Source organism: Sciurus carolinensis, chromosome 11 (genome assembly GCF_902686445.1).
Source record: "Sciurus carolinensis chromosome 11, mSciCar1.2, whole genome shotgun sequence".
NCBI lineage: Eukaryota > Metazoa > Chordata > Mammalia > Rodentia > Sciuridae > Sciurus > Sciurus carolinensis.
This window is the reverse complement of record NC_062223.1, coordinates 23,921,589-23,944,423: the sequence shown is the minus strand read 5'-3', so window position 1 is coordinate 23,944,423 and position 22,835 is coordinate 23,921,589. Positions and strand designations below refer to the sequence as shown.

General features: G+C 37.5%; 1 pseudogene; it reads right to left on the bottom strand.

Moving 5' to 3' along the window:
- Positions 1-15,650: 15,650 nt before the first annotated feature.
- Positions 15,651-19,083, bottom strand: LOC124959220 (olfactory receptor 5D14-like; annotated as a pseudogene).
- Positions 19,084-22,835: the final 3,752 nt, after the last annotated feature.

The window sequence follows — 22,835 nt, the reverse complement described above, 5'->3', positions numbered from 1 at the left end:
CATCCAGCAGTCTATGCGCAAATTGCCGTGGCTGCAACCAAGGCCTGGAAAACATTACAAGGAGCAGGAGATTTGCAGGGCCAGTTGTCAAAGGTAACTCAAGGGAATAATGAGCCCTATGCGGATTTTGTCAATAGGCTAATTCAGACAGCATCACGCATCTTTGGAGATGCAGAGCAAGCCATGCCCCTAGTGAAACAGTTGGCTTACGAACAAGCTAACAGGTGGTGTAGGGAGGCCATAAGACCATGGAGAAATAAAGACTTGTCCGCCTACTTAAAAGTGTGTAGAGATGTAAATGATACTTCGGAGCAGAGCAGTGCCTTTGTAGCAGCCATAGACAGACAAACCACCTTGCTGTCTGCTGCACTTGCACAAGCCCAGGGGAGGTTCCCTTCAAGAACTAATAAAGAGTCTTTAGGATCATGTTTTGTGTGTGGACAGAAGGGACATCTAAAAGCCACTTGTCCAAATAAAAGGCCACCTTTTGGCCGGGGTGGGAACATCTATACAAAGAATAATCTGAGAGCCGGACCTGGGCTATGTCCAAGATGCAGAAGAGGAAGTCATCGGAATAGTGCCTGTCAGCCTATTAGAGATAGGGAGGATAATTTCCTAGGGTCGAATCCTGAACTTCAAAAAAACGGGAGACAGGGCCCTCCCCGGGGCCCGCAACAAATATACGGGGTAATTCAACAAGTTCCCCGACGGTGATATCCTCCCACAGAGAAGGGGAGCGCAGAGCCACCTCAGGAAGTGCCGGATTGGACATCTGTGCCACCTCCAGACTCATACTAACCCCAGATATGGGGGTGCAGATGATTGATACTGATTGGCATGAAAAAATCCCACAGAACAGTGTAGGATTATTACTAGGTAGAGGTTCCTCAACACTAAAAGGACTTATAGTACACCCAGGGGTTATTGATCCTGATTTCACTGGACAAATAAAAGCCTTGGTCTCTTCACCAAAAGGAATTACGGTCATCTCTCCAGGGGATCGCATTGCACAAATGCTTATATTGCCCAGTCGACATTCCTTGTGGCCCAGTGAAAATACAAATAAAAGACAAGGAGGTTTTGGATCAACAGGAACCACTTTAATAAACCTTACTATGGATATGGAACAGAGGCCCCTCCTAAAATTAAAAGTGGGAAATATGGAATTTACAGGTTTATTAGATATGGGAGCAGACAAAAGTATTATCAGTGCAATGGTCTGGCCAAAGCACTGGCCATTGATCACAGCAGCTCAGAGCTTGAGAGGCTTAGGAGTAGCAGAAAGCCCCAATCAAAGTGCTTCCTCATTATCGTGGAAAGATACAGAGGGACACACAGGAATATTTCAGCCATATGTCTGTAATGTTCCTATTAGCCTATGGGGACAAGATGTCCTGCAGCAAATGGATATGAAACTCACCACTGACCAGATTTACCAAGGGACTCCTGTAAGAAATATGTTACAAAATATGAATTATGATGATAAAAAAGGATTAGGAAGACATAGCCAAGGATCTACCCAACCACTGCCTTTACTTCCACCAAAAAATGATTCTCATGGGTTGGGTTTTTCCTAGGGGCCACTGATAAACCATCAATCCCTATAATATGGAAAGATGATAAGCCTCGCTGGATTCCACAGTGGCCCCTAACAAAAGAAAAACTAGAGGCAGCTCATAAGTTAGTACAAGAGCAGGTACAAGCAGGTCATTTACAACATTCTACCTCTCCTTGGAATACTCCAATATTCTTAACAAAGAAAAAATCAGGAAAATGGAGGTTATTACATGATTTAAGAGCCATAAACGAACAAATGTACCCTATGGGACCCGTCCAATGTGGACTCCCTCTTGTTACTGCACTACCAAAAATTGGCCTACTATTATTCTGGATTTAAAAGATTGCTTTTTCTCTATACCCTTACACAAAAATGATTGTTGGAGATTTGCCTTTACTTTGCCCTCTCTTAATCACACTCAGCCTGACCAGAGATTCGAATGGACCGTGTTGCCTCAAGGTATGGCTAACAGTCCTACTATATGTCAAATATACGTAGATAAAGCGTTAACAACTACTAGACAAAAGTTTAAGAGATTGTTGATTTATCACTATATGGACGACATACTTATTTGCCATCCAGAAAAAGAAGTTTTGTTAGAAGCATTACAATTTATAACTCAAGCATTAGAAAAAAGAGGACTAACGATAGCCCCTGAAAAATTACAATTAGAGGAGATCCAAGAATATCTGGGTACAAGGCTCACTGCTACTACAGTCAGACCAGTAAGGTTGACCATCAGGACAGATCAATTGAATACCTTGAACGATTTTCAGAAACTCTTAGGTGACATTAACTGGATCAGATCCTATTTAAAATTATCCACAGGGGAATTAAAACCTTTATTCGATATATTAAAAGGTAATCCTGACTTGAATTCCCCTAGGAAACTTACTCCCGAAGCACGGATATCCTTACAGCTAGTAGAGAATAGACTTCAGCAGTGTTACGTTGATCGTTGTGATCCTACTCAACCATTAAGTTTAATCATAATCTCAGAGAAGCATACCCCTTTTGGCATAGTTTGGCAAGGAGGACCTCTGCAAAGTATAAATCTCCCTAGCTCTCCGGCTAAAACATTGCAATCATATCCCCAAGCTATTGCTCAGGTAATATTCAAGGGAATAGAATCTTGCATTACTGTTTTTGGAATCCATCCGTCTATTATTATCACTCCTTATTCCACTCAGCAAATTAAATGGCTAATTAATAATGATGATGATTGGTCAGTATTATATTGTTCCACTTCAGCTCAGTTCGATAACCATTATCCCCAACATCCCTGGATTCAATTCTGTAAAAATACTCCCATAATTTTTCCAAAAGTGACTAGTGTCCAGCCTCTTAAAGACTGTGTAACCATTTTTACTGATGGCTCCAAAAATGGAGTAGGTGCAGTACTTATCGGTAAACAACTTCACACCATAATAGTTCCACCCAACTCCGCACAGGTTACTGAACTTGCAGCTGTAATATTAGCCTTTAAATTAGCAGATAATCAGCCATTCAATCTTCTATCTGATAGCTTATATATCGTTAATGCTTTACAGGTTCTTGAAACGGTACCCCATATTTCTTCCATGTCCACGGTAGCTTCTTACTTTACTACGCTACAAAACCTTATCCTGCAGCGTAAACATCTATTCTATGTAGGACATATTAGAGCTCATTCTAATTTACCAGGACCTTTGGCCAATGCTAATGACTTGGTAGATATGGCCACCAATTTTTGTTTTTTCCATAGAGGAACAGGCAAAACTCTTTCATGAAAAATTTCATGTAAATTCCACTACTTTGAGCAGAAAATTTCCTATATCTAAATGTATGGCTCGACAAATAGTAAAAAAATTGTCAACATTGTGCTCCTTTAATCCCAGTACAATCTTTTGGAGTTAACCCCAGGGGACTGCTGCCTGGTCATATTTGGCAGATGGATGTAACCCATATTTCTGAATTTGGTACTGTTAAGTATGTACATGTGTCAGTAGACACTGCTTCAGGGGTCATTATGGCTTCCACTCATTCTGGAGAAAAGGTAAAAGATGTCATTCAACACTGCCTACAAGCATTTGCTGGCTGGGGCATACCTAAAGTTATTAAAACAGATAATGGTCCTGCTTATACTTCCAAAAGCTTCCGGTTGTTTTTACAAACATTTAACATCCAATCAGTCACTGGCATCCCCTATAATCCTCAGGGACAGGGCATTGTGGAAAGAGCACATCTTACTTTAAAAAATTGTCTAAATAAACAAAAAGGGGGAATAGGAGCCTCCTACAAGTCTCCTAAAGATAAACTTAATTTAGTTCTTTTCATTCTAAATTTCTTAACTCTGGATAGGGACGGCCATTCTGCAGCTGATCAACATTATAATCCCCATAATACTCCTCAAGTATGGGCAAAATGGAAAGATATCCTGACAGGTTGTTGGAAAGGACCGGATCCAGTCCTTCGTTGGGTCTGAGGGTCTGTTTGTATTTTCCCACAGGATCAACAGACTCCAGTCTGGATTCCAGAAAGGCTAATCAGAGTTTTACAGCATGCAACTGATGCTGCTCCTCCTTTCAGTGGTGAGTCTGAGCCTTCCTCCAATAACAAAAACTCAGACGGAAAGGCAAACCCGGAACCTATGGGCCATTGTTAGCCTGGCCATATTTTTCATTTCTGACTAACATATTTTTTATCCTTCCTTTTCTTGCTTTTCACCAATTTCTTTACAAGCCTGTCAATTCTACTGATGATTTTTCAGGTCGTGCTGTTTTTGGTGACAAGGATATTTCTAGCCTTTCTTTGCTTTAACAGGAGGAATTTCTGCACTTTGCCGTTGTAATCATACTACAGATCAGACCCAGAGTAGAGCAACTCGTTCTGCTGACTCTAGCTGTGATATTGCTTTTCCTCCTACGTCAGCTTGTGTATTTCCTCTTTTCTATGTTTCTACCAACTAACATTTCTAATAATACCTCTTAACTGTTCACTAACTGTGTCCTATCTCTCACAATACTGGAACGGTTCTTTTGCCACCTGTGCAATTTGCACATTTCTATCTTCCTACCAGTCCTAGTTTCTGTTGCAGATATAGAATTGCCAGTGCTATTATCAAGAAGCAGGAGAGGCTTTGACATTGCAACAGCCGTGATCACTGCCACCACAGTCCTTGCAGTAGCAGCATTGACACAACCATAACAACGATCATTCGGCCGAGAATGCAGCTGCAGCCTTACAGACCATAGAGACTCTATCAGAGAATGCACTTATTATAAGAACAAGTGGATACCTTGCAAGAACTTTTGGGACCGGGATGCGTTTATTCCCTGAGAGCTGCTTTGTGTTACCCGTATTGTAACTCCATTGGGACGTATATTGTTTCTGTATTTAATATGGCTATAAGGTTCCTCTTCTGTTTATAGATTTGTCAAACAGCGGGCAAGCTTAGGAGCTATGGTGGTACTCCTCTGCCTTGGCCTTCTTCTCTTCATTCGTTTTGGCATGCATCTGCAAGCTAGCCAATAGAGAGATCAAATTATTTTTCATCAGGCCATGACCGCCCTAAAGGCCGACAGCCCCCCATTAGTATGGCTCTTGATGCTGGATCGGTAGTCAAAGACGGGTAATGAAGGAGGTGGCTGTGTACCGACGTAAGACAGGAGCTGCAGCATGCTCTGCAGGCTCTGATGACGGGTAAGGACATATGCTGACCACTCAGCCTAAGACAGACACGGTCCCGAGCCTTAGTTTAATATTAAAGAAGGGGGATCTGTGGGGGTTCCCGGGAACCCCAGCCTTGGGCATGGTCAAGATGGCGCCTGACGCTGAGCCAAAAGCGGCCAGCTATACAGTAAACAACCAGTGAATTCCAATGATTGGCTAGTTAACGATGTGACTAGAGCATGCTCCCCTGGTGTACCCATCCTGTGCCTGCAGCTGTCCGCGTTTATCTCGTGTACTCTCCCCTGATTGATTGAAGTGTATATAAGCCTGGTGGGTGGGAGAGTAGGGGGCAGAAGCTGGGGAATGGAACGGACAGAGCGGAAGCAGCGGCGGCGGCAGCGACGGCAGCAGCAGCAGCAGCGGCTGGAGCTGAGCTGGAAGCTGGGAGTACGCGGGAGCTGGAAGGAGCTGGGAGAAGGGAAGCTGGGAGTGCGCAGAAGCTAGGGGTAAGAGAAGCGTAGGTGAGGAACTGTGCACAATAAACTTCCAAAGTTTCAGACATTTGTCGTGTCTCTCTCTGTGGCCAGAGGGGACCCGATAAATGTTCATCTCCATTGCCTTTTATCATTTCTTCATAGTGAGTGCATTTAGAAACACTCTCTTCTATCTAGTTGGAGATATATAGTACTTTGTTTTTAATTATAGTCACTCTTTCATGCCAAGCGGCAATGAAACTTCTTCCTACCTAATGGTAAAAGCTCCCCTCTCCCTACTCTTCCCAACAATGACAATTGCTCTTTTATTCTTAACTGCCATGAAATCAAATGTTTAATATTCTACACATGAATGAGATCATGGAGATTTTGTTTCACTGTGACTCCTTATTTCAATTAACAAAATTCCTGCATGTCTGATGGTATGAGATAAATATAGTTAAGTCACATAATATAATAATACTCTATTAAAATGTCTTATTGGCAACATTAAATTAAAACATGAATGTATCAAGAAAATGTGGTATATATACATAAAGAAAATGAAATCATCATTTACCAATAAAGGGATAGAACTGGAGAATCTGATAAGTTGAAAAATTCAGACTCAGAAAATGAAGGATCAAATGTCTTTTCTCATATGTGGAAGCTAGAGGCAAAAAAAAAATGGGTTATTCATGAAAATAGAAGGAGAACAGTAAAAAGAGGAAGGGGATTGTTGTTTAGGGAGGAGGGCAGAAAAAAGATAGGCATTTGGGGATTAAATCACCCAAACTCTCCTGGGTGCAAAAATGAATATATTACAGTGAATCACATTTTTATATGGAATTATAAAATGATTTTTGAAATTAAATAATAGGAAGACCAGTAGAATAGAGGATGGGGATCAGTGGGAGGGAAGCAAATGCAGTGAGGTGAATTATGTATTTGCATGTATGAACATGTCACAAAGAATGTAACTATTATGGAAAATTAAAATGCATTAAAGGTAATAAAAATGAATCATTAAATAAAGTGAAACATTATATATCTTTCACAGGTATGCCATTAGGCTTGAAAAAGTCTTTGTGACAGCTTCTTGGATTTGAGAAAGTGAGTGTAAAGACAATTACATAAGACCCTCCAAAACCCACTGGTTAGAAACAGCAACCATACATTGGATGTGTCAACTGGATAATTTAATGCAGATCTGATCTGGATATGGCAGGTTATGACTTGGTTTATGTATTTGTTTAAGACATAAAATATTCCTAACACTACTACATTTAAAATGTGTCTGCTCATGAGATTATCACTATTTTTTCATGTATGTGGTACTTAGGTTTGAAACCAGAACCTGCACAAACTGATATAACTGACACTTAGCTACATCCTCAGCCATATTTTACATATTATTTTGAAATGCGGTCCTATGAAGTTCACCAGGCTGACCTTGAACTTGTGTGATTGTCTTCCTACAGTCTCCCAGTAGCTGGAATTACAAGCATGTAGCATTGTGCCCAGGTCACAGGAATGATTTGATTCCTTTCTAAGAGTGTATATGAAAAAACATTTTTAGTACTGATAAAGTATGTAAAATTATATCACAATAAAAAATTACTGTATGAGCACACATGAAAATATACCCCAGGTTATTTTTTCTCACTTAATAAATACATGGAAATTTATATTTTGCATTGTATTGATGAATATTTGGAATTTTATCTGGACACATTTAGTAAACAGAGGAAAAGGTAGAGTAAGTTATTCAAATAGAAGTAGTGATAAACTGAATTTTGATATTTTAATTAGTTATAATAATTAGGTGATATATGGTTTTTAAATTTATTTTGAAGATTATATACATAGTTTTTGATACATAAAATGAGATAAATGAAATTTTTCTTGAGAAGAATTAAGAGTTCACGCTCAGAACAAAAAGTTTCTGTAAAATCGAGAATATGTGTGATATCTTCAAAGACAGAATAACAGCTCAAAATACAAGCTAAGCAAGAACTCATCAATTCAATCATTTATGGCTTACCATAAGAGATTTTCTAAGAAGATCCAGATCCAGTCTGAGCTTCTATTGGGGTCCATTATAGGTTATCACACCAACATCATACAGAACTACTTCTAATCTGTATGGCAATAGAACATCTTTAATTAAAATTTCTATTCATACAGTGGAAATCATTTACAATACACACCACACATAGACACATAGGCTTACATACACAAATGTGTCATATTAGCTCAATAAAATATATGTTAGACCTTTGACTCAGTATTGCAGTCTTACCTCCTTGGTATTCTGTTGATACGGTTTTCTTCTGACTGAAACTCCATCATCAATAAACTATATCTCCCAATTCCTACCTTTCTCTTATTTTGGACAAGTTCACATGATGCTTATTTTACAAAAACATTCCTTTCAAATTACTTGGTGCATTTAAACACTCCCATCTCTGAAGTTCCCCATGAGTGTTAATATTATCTGTTTTATGAATTGGCCACTTACTGCATAGGTTTTCTGAGAATGTAGTTCATGTCAGATATCTTGCAAGAAATAAATACAGAAGTAAAATTTCTTAAGTTACAAACCATATCCTATATGATATGTATGTTTTCTTTAATCTTCAGAGTATGATTGTAAGTGATCTCTTTATTCCAATTTTTTAGGTAAAATAAGAAAAATGAGAAAGATTACTGATGATTTCAAGCAATAAAAAGAGCAAATTTTATTCCCTTGAAGGAAAAATCCATTTCAATTTCATTGTACAATATTAACTCTATTCATTTTAATGCTATCCTTAAAACCAACTTTCATGAACACTATTTAAATATTAGGAGCAAATTCCATGCTAATATGATGCTCAAAAAGAAGAGACTTTACTGCCCAATACTTTGCTGACAGTGTCCTTGACATCCTTATTCTCAGGCTGTAGATGAGGGGGTTCAGCATGGGGATCACCACTGTGTAAAACACAGAGGCCACTTTGACCATGTGCCTGGAGTTCTTGGAGTTGGGCACACAGTAGAGGAACAGGATGGTGCCGTGGAAGATGGAGATGGCCATCAGGTGAGAAGCACAGGTGGAGAAGGCCTTGTGAGGCCCTCTGGCTGATGGCATCTTGAGGATGGTAACCAGGATGAACACGTAAGACGTGAGGATGATGAGCAGGGTGCTGACTTCATTGAATGTGGCAAAAACAAAAAGCAGCAAAGAGATGATATATATAACATATCTATTATAATATAATATATATTATATTATATTAAATTTAATATAATTAAATTTCTCTTGTATGAATTTACAATTTTCAATGATGGTTGACAGTTTTATGTGAAGATTTATTAAAATGACCATTAATAAGTTGATCTGTTTTTCATATTTGTTAATATTAAAAGTTCTCAGGGAAATATAAAAGAAACATATTTCTGTTATTGCTACAAAAAACCTCTCAGGTCTATCCATGCCAGCAACCTTTCTTTTGTATTTGTAGAAAAGTTATTGCAGTCTCACAATATAAGAAATATTTATCATATAGTCCATCAATAAAGATATCTCATCATATGCAATATTGAGATATGCCATATTTGTTCCTGTACTTATAAATTTACCTATTAAAGACAACCCAGAAACCAGTCTAATTAGCACATATTTTCTTACTACCACATTTTATTTATCTAAAGAATTTCAAATTTTATTCAAAATATTTTGACATTTAATGAAATGAATCTTATCACAAATGATATCATTAAATCCCTGGAAAAAATTTTTATTAACTTTTACTCCAGGCAAAAATGATAGCTGAAATATCTCTCCCAGTATTTTTTCCCAATTGTGGTTTTTATTTTTGCTGTCAATGGATACACTCTTGTAACCTCAATCAAATAGTGTTCTTTATTTTTTTACTAGTCTTTTTCACTTTAGTTAAATATTCTATCTTGACAACTCCTTCAGAATTTGCAAAAATGAGACAACACATAACACCAAATCCTCAGAGATTTTTTTCCCCTCCCTGGTAACATTTTTTGTGATACTGTTGAGGTGCTTAGCTGAGCTACTCTCTAATATGAACCTTTGTAGAAAGAGTACACTCACTGTTCCTGGCTCACTCATAGTTTTAACAGGGTCAGTTTCCCATAATAAAATTTAAATCCATCTGTCTTTTGAATGTTAAAACAAACCTGCTGATGGCTAAGGCAGGAGCTCTCCTGGTTGGGGTGATGAAGTATTCTTATATGTACAGTTAAACTTGGAGGTAAGAACCCTAGAGACTATCAACTGCTTCATTCTCTTGAGGTCACACATGAACAATTAAAATTAATCACTTCAATTTGATGCTATTTTAACACCTGAGAAAACTTAGAGAAAAATATAGCAGCATCGGGACCTTTTCATATATAATATATATTGAATTCACCTTTCCCATATCCTGATCACTGCCATATGCTGCATAAATTTCATGAACTTTATGTGCAATAATTCCATTTATGAAAATACATGTAAGAATCCTCATTTCTGGAGAGTGATGACGGAGAATGGAACAGCAGTGACTGAAATTGGGAGTCTCCAATGACCTCATGGCTGTGGTGGGCTTGGTGCCTGGGAAAGTATTTGGGCAGGAGCATAGGATGCCTAGCTGCTATGGGAAAGCCCTGGATGAGGAGGCTCTGCCCAAGAACCGCATCAACTTCGACCTTGATCTCAGGCACATAGCTCCCGGAGACAGATGAATTCTCCTGCCAGACATCCACAGTGTTTCACCATTTCCCCAAATATAAATAAAGATTGATGGAGTAACTCTTTAGATCTGCTTCTCCACCAGAGAGCAGCATTTTACCAACTCCAGTTTAATCTTCACAGTCTGTGTGTGTGAGTCTTTTTTTTCAAATCCTCCTTCACCCCTCATGAGAACTGCAAGTTTGGCCATGCAGTTAGCAACACTCATTATCAATAATTTGCTAATATTCATGAGGCTTAAATGCTTTTCTACCATTTTAAGGAATTTGTTTATATTGGAAAAGTGTGAGTACCCAACTTTTCAGGTTGTAATGCTCCGTTGAAAGTTAATCCAGAAAGTTGTACAAAGGTCAACATTCAAATGGATAAATGATCAAGTCCTTGTTAAATCTTGGCCATTTGTTATTCCTTTCCTCAACTGTATGGTTCAAATGTGGAGTGTGCTCAAAAGGTTATGTGTGACACAATGTCAAACTTTTCAAAGGTGAAAAGATTAGATCATGAGAAATGTGATTTAAATGGTGGTTAATCCACTGATATGGATTAACTGGGCAGTAAGAGTAAACAGATATGGTGTGGATAGAGGAAGGGGGTCAGTGGGGTGGTCCCTGGGAGTCTACATTTTGTCTTAGGTGAGCAGAGCTCTCTGCTTCCTGGGTTTCTTCTTCTGAGATCCTTCCCTCCCCTGTACCCTACTACCATGATCTCTTGCCTTATGTTAGGCCCTCAGTGCAGAGTTGGCCAACCATGGACTGAACCTCTGAAACCACAACCCTAATAAACTTTTCATCCTGTAAATTTTCCTTATAGGTCACAGTGTCTAAAAGCTAACTAATACATCATATGCCCTGCAGAGATGCTGACCTCCTCATTGCTTCTTAAAATAAAAGCACACTCCTTCATTGTTGCCTATTATACTCCCTCTGACTGGAATACTTTCCTTTAAATTTCTGTCCATACAGTTTTTACAGTGAAATGATATATGAATGCACTCTTATACTGAAGGCATTACCCTATTTCTCAATATTACCATTAAAGTACTTAGTACAGGAAAATATATTTCTTAAATCATTTTGTACTTCAGTTTTAGTATACTTAGATTTAGTTTTGTTTCCCTGCTAAACTAAATTTACTGTGAAAGTGAGAAATGCATTGTTGAGTTCAATGATATATTATAAGCTGCTAGACTAATAACTAGAACAAAGTGTACCATGAATAATTATTGAATAATAAATACGACCTGTCATGCAACTGGGGTAGATCAAACCTACAAGAATTGTGCGAATGTAGAGGGCAGAGAGAAGAGAGTTCCCAAAAAGAAATTCTGAATACTTCTACATAAAATGATTATTTAAAGTAAATATATGCAATTATAAATTACTTATTATAAGGTGGGGAGTCAAAATTAAAAAAAATATATTGATATTTCTATTTCTCACCAATATTCAAGTAATAAATTAATCAAGTAATAAATTAATCAAGTTCCTTACGATAGAAATATTTTATCTTCAAAATAACATGTAGGATTTATGTTATCTTTCCAATTAAAGTTGTACCTGTGAGGTAATATAGGCATGCTTACTGGAACTTAAGTTTCGTCTTCAGAAAGGAGCCATCTTAAGTTTGGGAACTCTGTGGTCAGAATAGAGCCATGTTTAAAATTCGCTGACAAGTGTCCAATCACAACTGAAGCCCTTTTTCAGGCTGGCCCCCAATTTAAATTAGCTAAACTTGTGGAGGGTACATGGAACTATTCTTCTCAGGAGCCAGGAATGATGGGAAATATCTCTTTAGGGATGAATATTGTCCTACTGCCTGCCTAGGTGTGCTTGCCCTCCAGATTCCCTTTGGGAGTTCACCTTTCTGCAGAAGTACAATCGTTCTTTGCCAACACACTTCCCACCACCTGTATGATTTTTTGTGGCATCTCAGTATTTTTAACAAATATACAGCATGGAGAAATTACTTGCAAATCAAAACTGATATCTCAATTATTCTCTTCTAGAAAAATCTTAAAATAACTTCATCAGAATATTTTCATGCCCATTCACTGAGCAACCATGCTAGCATACAATTTATGTCCAAGGATATGCTATTAATGCAAGAATACAAACATGGAATCTCACTGAAACATTCCTCTTCAAAGATATCTCGTCCTTCTGTAGTAATAAGTAAAACCATTGAGCACAGATTGTTTTAAGTGTATGAATTTCACAATCAGGATAACAACATTTACTATTTCATGATCACTGTTTTCTGGTACAGGAATCAGAGAAAGGAGATTGAGTTCACATTGAAGATCTGTAATTACTCATTTAATTTTTCATTGAACTTTTCATTAAATAAATATTTAAGACGGACTTACAAGCCAGATCCTGTTTGAAAAATTGGTAAGATAGTGTTCCTGTGCTCATCAAAGTTATATTTAAAGTAGGATGTAGAAATAAATAAATATGTGATCATTTCCCTTAGTGCTAAAATACATACTAACTTCGTTGTCATTTTAATGGAGAAAGGTCAGGCAAGCCCATAGGAAGGTGCCTTTGTGCAGGAGAAGAGTTTCTAGTTTGTTATAAAGAGAAGAACAAATCAATTTATTTTGAAATAGAAGGTCTTTTCTTGATGTATCTTAACAACTCTGGAGTAAGTGAACCTGCTGTGCCTTTCCTGAATCTTTTTGTAAATATATGACAAGGACAATACAGGATATATCTGTGTTTGTCCTTTGAGGTTGCATTTATGCCACTAAGTTAGTTTTTCACAGGACAATGAAGAAATATTGCATGGCATTAGTAGACTTCTATTGTGGTACACTTTTGTTAATCCATTACTGGTAAAAAAATTCAGATCAGCAGAAATAATCTGCAATTATAAAACCAGAAACAGTATATCAATGTTACAGTAAAACTTTCAGTCATTTGAAGACTTCCAAGGAAATAACTATAAAATACTGTTTTCAATACCGCAAGCCCCAAAGGAGGAACTATGGGAATTGTTGAAGAATGGATTAATTTTCCCTGTCCTGAATGTATTTCTTGAGCATTCCTATATGAAGCCTATGTGAAATGAACTTTGCATGTAGGAACAGTGAGCATCTGAAGTTTTATAAGCTTGGATGATTTAATTTAAAAAATTGGATCATTTAAATCACAGTCATATTGCATAAAATAATATTTCTTTATCAATTTATCTCACTAAGAAGACTAAATCAACCCAGTTTGGTGGCACAGTCTTGTAATGCCAGCTGCTGAGGAGGCTGAGGCAGTTGGATTACAAATTGAAAGTGAGCCTCAGCAACATAGTAAGGATCTATGCAATTTGTGAGGCCCTGTCTTTAAAAAGAAAAAAAAAATGGTCCTGTGGAGGGGTCCTGGGGAGGTGCCTCTTGGTTAAACATGTGGTACCAAAAATATAAGAAAAACAAAAAGGACTTAATCAATGATAGCTTATGAAAAAGTGTAACCATTCACAGAAATAGACATTTGATTGAATACTCACACCACCTGGCTGGGGTGTAGGTCACGGGCGGGTATGTGTGTAGCCTGGGCAAGGACTGGGGTTCATTCTCTACACCCAAACCAAACCAAACCAGAACAAATGTACAAAAATAGCTCCTGTCAAAGTTGAACTTACCAAATATAAAAATACCATCTTAATAATACTCAAAATTCAAACCATTTTGAATTCTCTTACTTGTCCAAAATATATTTATTTCCTGTTAGGTGAAAAAAGTCAAATTTGATTGTCACCATTATGTCCCCTTTATCATGTCACCAATCTGTGTGCAAGAGTTTGTGTGTGTGTGTGTGTGTATGCATGTTCATGAGTTTTGTGGGAGGTGGGAAATGGACCATTTGTGGAGTGCTGCTTTCTCTGTATTTAGCTAACTGCTATATTTTATGTCATTGAATTGTTCCTGCGCCTATTCTTTTAAAGGGTTATTCAGATAAAATATCTTTACTCGTTCAGATTCACTCTTGGTTTCTTTTCAGCAAGAATTCTGGCAGTTGGTTCTGAGCAGTGCAAGGTACACCCCTTTGGGAACCAACTTTTAACTGGTTCTTTGGCTAGCAGTAATAAACATCCCTACCCATGGTTTCAGGTAGTGTCAGGCTGATTATTTCATTTTAAAATTATCCACATTTATTTGCCTAATGATTTTAATAACCATTGAAATCATCACCATGGTCTTTTTTTCCCCCAAATTAATAGTCCTAAAGTTGTGATTTTCTAATTTCATGCTTTTTCCAACCATGATTTCTTCTGAATGACCTCATTGTTAACTGTTAAATGACTTTAAAATGTAATTCATACAGGAAAGATTCACTGAATACATTTTCTTTATTTAACAACTTCCAGAGTAATGAATTGCTATCACACCAACTTTCATAATAGCAAAATGATTCCTTCCTTCCATACATTCTATATGGACTATAGTAGAAACTGCTAGTAGAGATTCCTAGGTATGATAATTCAGGGAGTGCAAACTTTTGGCTAATAATACCAGTGTGCTATCTAGAAATATTGAAAAGATTCTCATGTTAGTCTTTTCTGAAAGACAAAATTAATTTTTATACCCTCTTCCACTAAAAGCCTCAGCAGCGCTGTACAGAAAGAGTACTAGATTTGTAGTCAGAGAAAGAATTCAGTTCCTGTACCAAGTCACATTAGTCATTTCTCAACTAGCTCCCTTCCAGGTAGCCATCTACACAAAAGATGTAATCGTTCTTATCATGTGTATCAACAGAAGATGACTCTTTCAAGTGCCAGACCTTACACTTAGAAATTTCACAGAACCAAGGAATGAAGGTAACAGGAAGGAATGGTTTTTTATTTTGGTGTTTTTTGTTTTGTTTCATTTTGTTTTAATCACAGAGCATATCCGCCTTTATCTCCCAACACTGACACAATACTTCTGTGACACAACCCAAATGACCTTAAAAGTCAGGCACTCATTGGCATACAAATGAACCAATCAGAAAAAAAAAAAAAAACATTCTTAGAGTGACTGTAGCCCCCATACTACATGATTGATCATGTTTTGTGCCTATTTTATATCTGAGTTCAGAGACTTCAAAGAAGTAGTTGTTTAATGGATCAAAATCTTATGGAATTCATCTCAGTATTAAACTTCTTTGGTTTCTTCATGGGATTTGAATTCATCAGTCCATGCTTCCCAATCACCTATACAAACCTCACAGAAACACATGCTATAGGTTTAGAAACATGTTAGGTTCTGTTTTGTTCTGTTATTCATTGGGATGAAACCATCTCTTGCGACTGCTTCAGTGAAACAGGACTTTTTGTCTACCAACTTCCAGACAGCCTCTTTGACATCTTTGTTCCTCAGGCTGTAGATTAGGGGCTTCAGCATGGGGTTGACGACCATGTAAAACACAGAAGCCACTTTGACAGTTTGCCTGGAATTTTTGGAGTTGGGAACACAATAGAGGGAAAGGATGGTCCCATGGAAGATGCTGATGGCGGTCAGGTGGGAGGCACAGGTGGAGAAGGCTTTGTGACACCCACTGGCAGAACAGATTTTCAACACAGTCTCAACAATAAACACATAGGAGGTGAGGATGATCAGTAGGGTACTCACCTCATTGAAGGTGGCAAAGCCAAAGAGCAGCAGTTGGGGGAGGTGGATGTCAGAGCTGGAGACAGCAATGAGGGCCGTGTACTCACAGAAAAAGTGGTTGATGACATTAAATCCAGAAAAACTCAGTCAAAGAACATAGCACAGGAGCACCAAGGGACCAAACATACCCCAGATATATGACCCTGCCACCAGCAGGGCACAGAGTTTCTGTGACATGACTACTATATACAGCAGGGGATTACAGATGGCCACAAAGTGGTCATAGGCCAGCACTGCCAATAAGAAAGACTCAGTCACCACAGCTGTGCAGGACAGGAAGTACTGCAGCATGCAGCTGGAGTAGAAGATGCTTTTATCTGCCAAGACCAGGTTCTCCAGCAGCTTGGGGGTGATGATGGAGGAGTAACAGAAGTCAACAAAAGAGAGGTGACTGAGGAAGAAGTACATGGGGGTGTGAAATTTGGGGTTGATCTTGATGATCACGATCATCCCACGGTTTCCCACAAAGGTGATAATGTACATGAGCAGAAACACGAGAAAGAGAGGAACCTGAAGCTCTGGGTGGTCTGTGAAACCTAAGAGGGTGAAGATTGTCTCCACACTCAGATTTCTTACTGCCATCACTGTAGCTCCTTTAGGAGGGAGAGTGTGGTCGAAGACACTTGCTCCTGTCAAATATGAGATGTGTGGAGGTGAGTGACCATTATGTCATGACTGTCTCTGAGCATGAACGGCACAGAACTGATGGGAAATGGGCATAAATACACAAACCAGCAAAGGGTCTGTGAGAAAATATGAATTATTTGTGTCAAAATATAATATACATTTCAACTGTATTTTGTTTATTTGCACAAATCAATTAAAGCTAGTGAAAGAATATACTCTACTCTTAAAGAAACTATTTAGGGGAACATAGATAAACAGGAACAATCCCATGTCAGCAACTTTTGCCCATGGTAAGTTTACTTCCTTAATGAAATATCTTACTTGCCAAGTGATCCAGGAGAAGGATGGCCCACTTTCCACCTGAGAGGAACATACACCTTATTAGGGCCTATGGCCTGTGTTAGCTTCCATTTTAGTTCAGACACCAAAGAAACATTTTGTTAATATCTCAAGATGTATTCAGTAGGAGATCTCTCAAAATTAACTAATTTTCATTCTTATAGCAGCCTGTATACCAGTTTATGGTACATATGTGGAGAGTATAGCAAGTTCATTCTTTTCTTTCTGAAATGGTTGTCAGTGGAACTGAAGCCAAAAATTTACATGAGTTTCAATTTTTTTCATGCATGAGAGTTGAATTGCATTGATATCAACTTAGAATAAAAAGAAAAAGTCAAAGAGAATCCCAGTTATAATATTAGGAAAATAATATTTTCACAATTTCCTAAGAAACCTGAATAAACTTACCCACCACAGAGAAACAGGCCACTGCCCTCCTGTTTCTCTGTAGGATAAGTAAAACTGGGACATCAAAGACCTTATATCTAACTCTATAACTCTGGGGACTGTTACTCTAGAGAATCAATGGCAAATTATTCCTTACAAATATCCAAACAGTTAATTAAGGCAAATTCCAGGTCTCTTATACCATCCTTAAAAACTGGACTTTTCTTGAAATTACAAAGAAATATTGCATCATGATGTTAACTAGGATGCTTTGTTTATATATAATTAAAATGCCCTCTATAATTAACAAAATAAAGATGAAATACTACCTTGTCTACTTAAAAATCAGCGCATCTCTTAGATTTTGAAGGAAACATTTAACAGATTCAGCAGGTTATTCTAGCCAGCCTACAAAACTCACCAAAATGTGATCTCTTTGGTGTGGGTCCCATAACATGAGAAAACTCTGTAAAAAGTCCAACGCACCATACAGGCTCTTAAGTTATTTAAGCCGCATAACCCGGTGTATACGATTGTCCTTGAAGAGTGAATGGCAAATAGAGGTTTTCTGAATGTTGCATAGGCCACATGATCAATTACAGATCAGACGTTAAGAGGTTTAAGGAAAATCAGTAACATCCTCCAAATAATTATTCAGTATTTGAGAAATAGCCTCTGTCATTTTAACAGATCCCGGTGGAAACAATGATTGGCAAGTGGTTCCCAAGTTACTGTGCAACCTGCACTTCCCATTTCAAAGAGGGTATTGGTGACCCTACCAGTCTATCACATTAGGCATGGCAGCAGTCAACCACAGTCCTCTTCCTGATGTCACAATAGAATGTGGAACCAATATCCAGGGTTTGCACTCTTGCCTCATTGCTTCCTTCTGCTCAGCCTGAACTCATAAGCTCAGGAGTTCATGAACTCACTTCCTTGACAATGCAAATATGAAGACAATATTGAGACCTTCTTTTCAGATGATTCCCCATGACATACTGACACAACAGAGATAGCTGCAGCACCATCATCCTGCTCTGCAGTGGCCCTGAAGGACAGTAATGAAAAAAAAAATACTTACATTAAGAACCAGAAATCTAAAATGGGGGTCATCTTTTCAAATTGGGCTCAGACAAGTTCCATGGCAATATTTTAGAAGGATAGAATGAAAAAAATTCAGAATACTATCCTCTGGAATGTGCTCTCTATAGGCTCAACATATATAGACTCTGCCACCAAAATGCATTGTGGTTTCTGTAATATTTTATGAGACCAGGATATATGAGCCCAGAGTGTAAAGGAAGTGACTCTTCTACCTATTGATGATCCAGCTGCTGAAAATTGCTTCCTGTGAGTGAAGCCATGGACTCCTGTATTTAGGAGGTCTCTTCTCTCTGGAGACATGCTCCTGCTGGGAACACAATAAGCAATGGAAGCAATAAATCAGAATTGTGACTTCCTTGACCAAGAAAGTATGGTAGGAGTACCTTGCAGATTCCAGAGGGAGGCAACAGGATGTCTTGTGGCTTCTACTTTCACTCTCTTTTAACTCTGAGAGCACCATGTAAAGAGGCCAGTGGAACTTACAAGCAGGTAAGTGGCTGCTGGAGAGCACAGAGGCAGCACCGCCAACAGCCCGCAGCAGTTCACCTGACATTAGCCGATGCCATCTTGGGGTGACAAAGTGTGAGCACAGGCTGTGTTCCCATAAGTGCTGCACTGTGCAGGCACCCTAGTGATACTGGCAGAAGATCTAGCCAGTCAGCTTGCAGAATGGCAAGAAATACTTTTTAGCTACTGAGTTCTGTTTATTTTTTCCCCCTCATCAAATAATAACTGAAATTTATTTATTAGAGGACTTTCACAAAAGTATGACTGCTCCAGAAAAAGAAAAAAGGAAGCAGGGCATCCACTGGATAGGAGAGAGGAAAGCAGGAGAGGTCACAGGGGGAAAATCTTAAGTTTACTCTGTGTAATATGGTGGCCACTCATCACAGGCAGCTTTTGATATCTTGTAAAGTGACAACTCTGAACTCAGGCACTACATACTTGCTTTCAAAAACATAGTAAGGAAAAGGTAATGTAAAATATTGCAAATTTATTTTCTGATTTTATGTTGACATAATATTTTACAAATATTAGGTTGAATAAATGTATCATTAAAGTTAAACATAATTAAAATATATGCTAAGGTACATTTCAATGAATTCATTGGTTTAAAAAATATAATAATGTTCATGAGGCAGATTTCAAAAGCATCAAGTGTATTGGATGATCATGTGTACCCACACACTCACACATGTAAATTTACATATTCAAGTATACGGATTGAGAAACAGGAATCAGAATGTAAAGAAGACTATGCAAACCATTTCTTGTCATTAGAAAATTATGGAAAACTAAGATATAATTTTATAAAACTGAGATTAAACAAATACCTAATAACTTATACCTTTAACACATATAATGTGTGTACTGATGTGTTTGTATTTTCATAAATAATATTTGGCCAGAGATGTGTGTGTGTGGGTGTGTGTGGGTGTGTGTGTGTGGGTGGGTGGGTGGTGTGTGTGTGTGTGTGTATGTGTATGTGTGAAAGGGGGGCGAGAGAGAGAGAGAGAGAGAGAGAGAGAGAGAGAGAGAGAGAAAGGTATTTAAACCAACCAAAACATAAAAGAACTCAAAGCAAGCACTATGTGTTGGTAGGTTCTTGAGCAATGGAACCATTCACAGTTCCTTTCCATCTTAGTGGAATCAGAAAATAACACAATATTAGTTATCACTACCTTCATAGATGAACTCCCTGTTATTCATTCTTTCATCTAATTTGCACAATACATCCAAGAGATCCAAGAGTTAATACATTTTACTTTTCATGCAGCCCAAAATTTTTTTTGCCAGCTCAATGAAAACTTATCTTGCTTTCTATTTGTTTCTGTTATTTTTTAATTACTTGTATGCTTTGAATAATATTCAACCACACTTATTTTACATGTCAAAGTTTTAAGCATTTTCTGATTGATGATATTAATTGAGCAATTAGACTTCTCTGCCAGTTTTCTGCCATGGTCTGATGACTCCTCTCTGGTATAACTACTGCCTGGTGCTCTTCACAGGAACAGGGACTTGCTCCACACCCTCTTCAAGAGGTCATTCTCCACTTTCTTCATGTTTTTCCTAGGTGGAGGTCAGATGAAGTAGTGGAAAACTATTTTTAAAATCCTGTCATGGAGTGGTAGGAGCAGACACTCTTCATGTCATTCAGGTTACCTTAGATTGGCTTCTGTTCTTACCTTATTCTCTGCAGTTAGTGGGATCATCAATGTCTTGATTAGTGCTTCTATTTACTAACATTTACTAACTTCTACATTTTAGAAGTTTAATTAAAAGAAAATTCTTACACAGTTGCCATGCTACACCAAACAGCACATCTAGGCCTGTGATCTGTTTCCTGATATTTAATCTTTTATTCATTGCCTGTTTTATAACTAGCATGTTATATATTTGATGTAAATATTCTGTTGACCTTTAGGACATTGTTAAGCTCATCCAAATAGCTTCAGATTTTTAACTTGAACCAATTTTGTTGAATTTAAAAAGCTCTCAGCCATTGCTTCTTCGCTTGGGTTTTCAATTCAGTCCCTAAGATACCTCCTTCCAGGGTGCAGTGGAGTCTCTGAGTGCTTATACCCATGTTGAACTCACACACATTTAACAAGAGGTATGAAACTTTGAGTTAGTCTGCACAGAAGTTAGTAAACTCCAAAACATTTTAGCACTACATGCAATTTGAGTAAATATATTCTTGTGAAATTCTGTATATTTCTATTCAAATATCTCCTTTTTTACAGAACCCTTCTCTGAAAATCTAACAAATTGTTATTCTCTTACCTAATTTATGTACTTTCAAAACTGTAGAAAAATATTTTAATACATATAATAATTTAATTGACAATTACTGATTTTGATTACCTTGTGTCTGACAGACTTTCTGCTGATTGGATAATATATCGTGCTATTAATAATCACACTCAGTTTTATTCTAACTTTTTTTTCTATGTTGTCCTTTATCATCTTCTTTCTTATTGTATTCACAACCCCAAGATCAAAAGAAATTCATCCTCTCTCCATATACATGCCAATGTATCACAAAGACTTAACAAACTAGTTTATTGTCAAGGATATTCATTAATAATGCTCAATTTGTCATAAATGTGCCAGAAGAGGAAAATCATGTTTCTCAATCTTCAATAACAAAATGTCACACCCCCAACTCTGCCACACACACAGAAGCACAGGGTTTAGTAGTGGAATTAAGACTTAAGATCCCCATTTTGTTTCCCAGAGTGAACCAATCTTCAGTTGCATTATCTGGAGAATGTGTAATACAGTATAACAGTATTGCCCAGAATCATGGTGATGTGTGTGTTATCCCTGCATTACAACTAAAATATAAGTGATGGACCTATCAGATTTATGCTTTAAAATGATCTACTATCATATAAAAGGTTTGGTGATATATATTTATAGCAAAATGAAGTTAAAGGTTTTATTTGCCATGAATAGAATTTACTCTAGGGATATAATTAATATTTAATCATTAAGATTCTGCAGAGTAACATTTCAGATGTGTGCACAGGACATATCCTGAGAGGCCTTGGCAACACAAAGTGTAATTAGTAAGGGAAAAGACAGATCAAATTTTGATCTTTTTTCAGAGTCAGAAAATCTCTAGTTTAAACCAAACCTGTGAATAATTGGTTCAGAGGATATTTGATCAAAACAGTATCAATCATGCCATAATTATCTAGCAAACAAAGTCATTCCATGAAGATTTAATGTGCAATCAACTAAAATGTTGCAAAGTTTATACAAACTGATTCTTAACTTTATTATACTATCTGCTCTATTAGTAAGTAGAATCTACACAATCAACTTTGACACTCGCTTTTTAAAATTAATAGTTTCTGCTTTTTCCCCCCTCTTGATCATTTCTCAGGAACTTCAAATAAATGCAATGTTTTATTTATTGTTTGATTTTATAGTGCAAGCTACTACTGAGCTTCATCCTCAGCCCAAATCAACATTTTGGTTGATAGTGAGAGTTAAGTCTAACATCATTTCCTGTAGCATAACAAAGTACAGCAGGCTGTTCAAGAGAAAGGAAAGAATTTAGTAAACTTTTAAGACAATGTGTTCAAGATGCTCATTAGTACACACATTCTTCCACATACACATTCCTATTCAACTCTGAATGCTCTCTGTATGTGCGGATTTCCACTGTAACCCTTACATTCTCATTGCTAAAATGGATTTAAAGAATCCCTCTTTACTCCTTGACTGATAGCTAAAATTCCAATCTGGTTCCTTCTTCACATGACCCTCTTCCTCAAGTGTCTGTATTTTCCT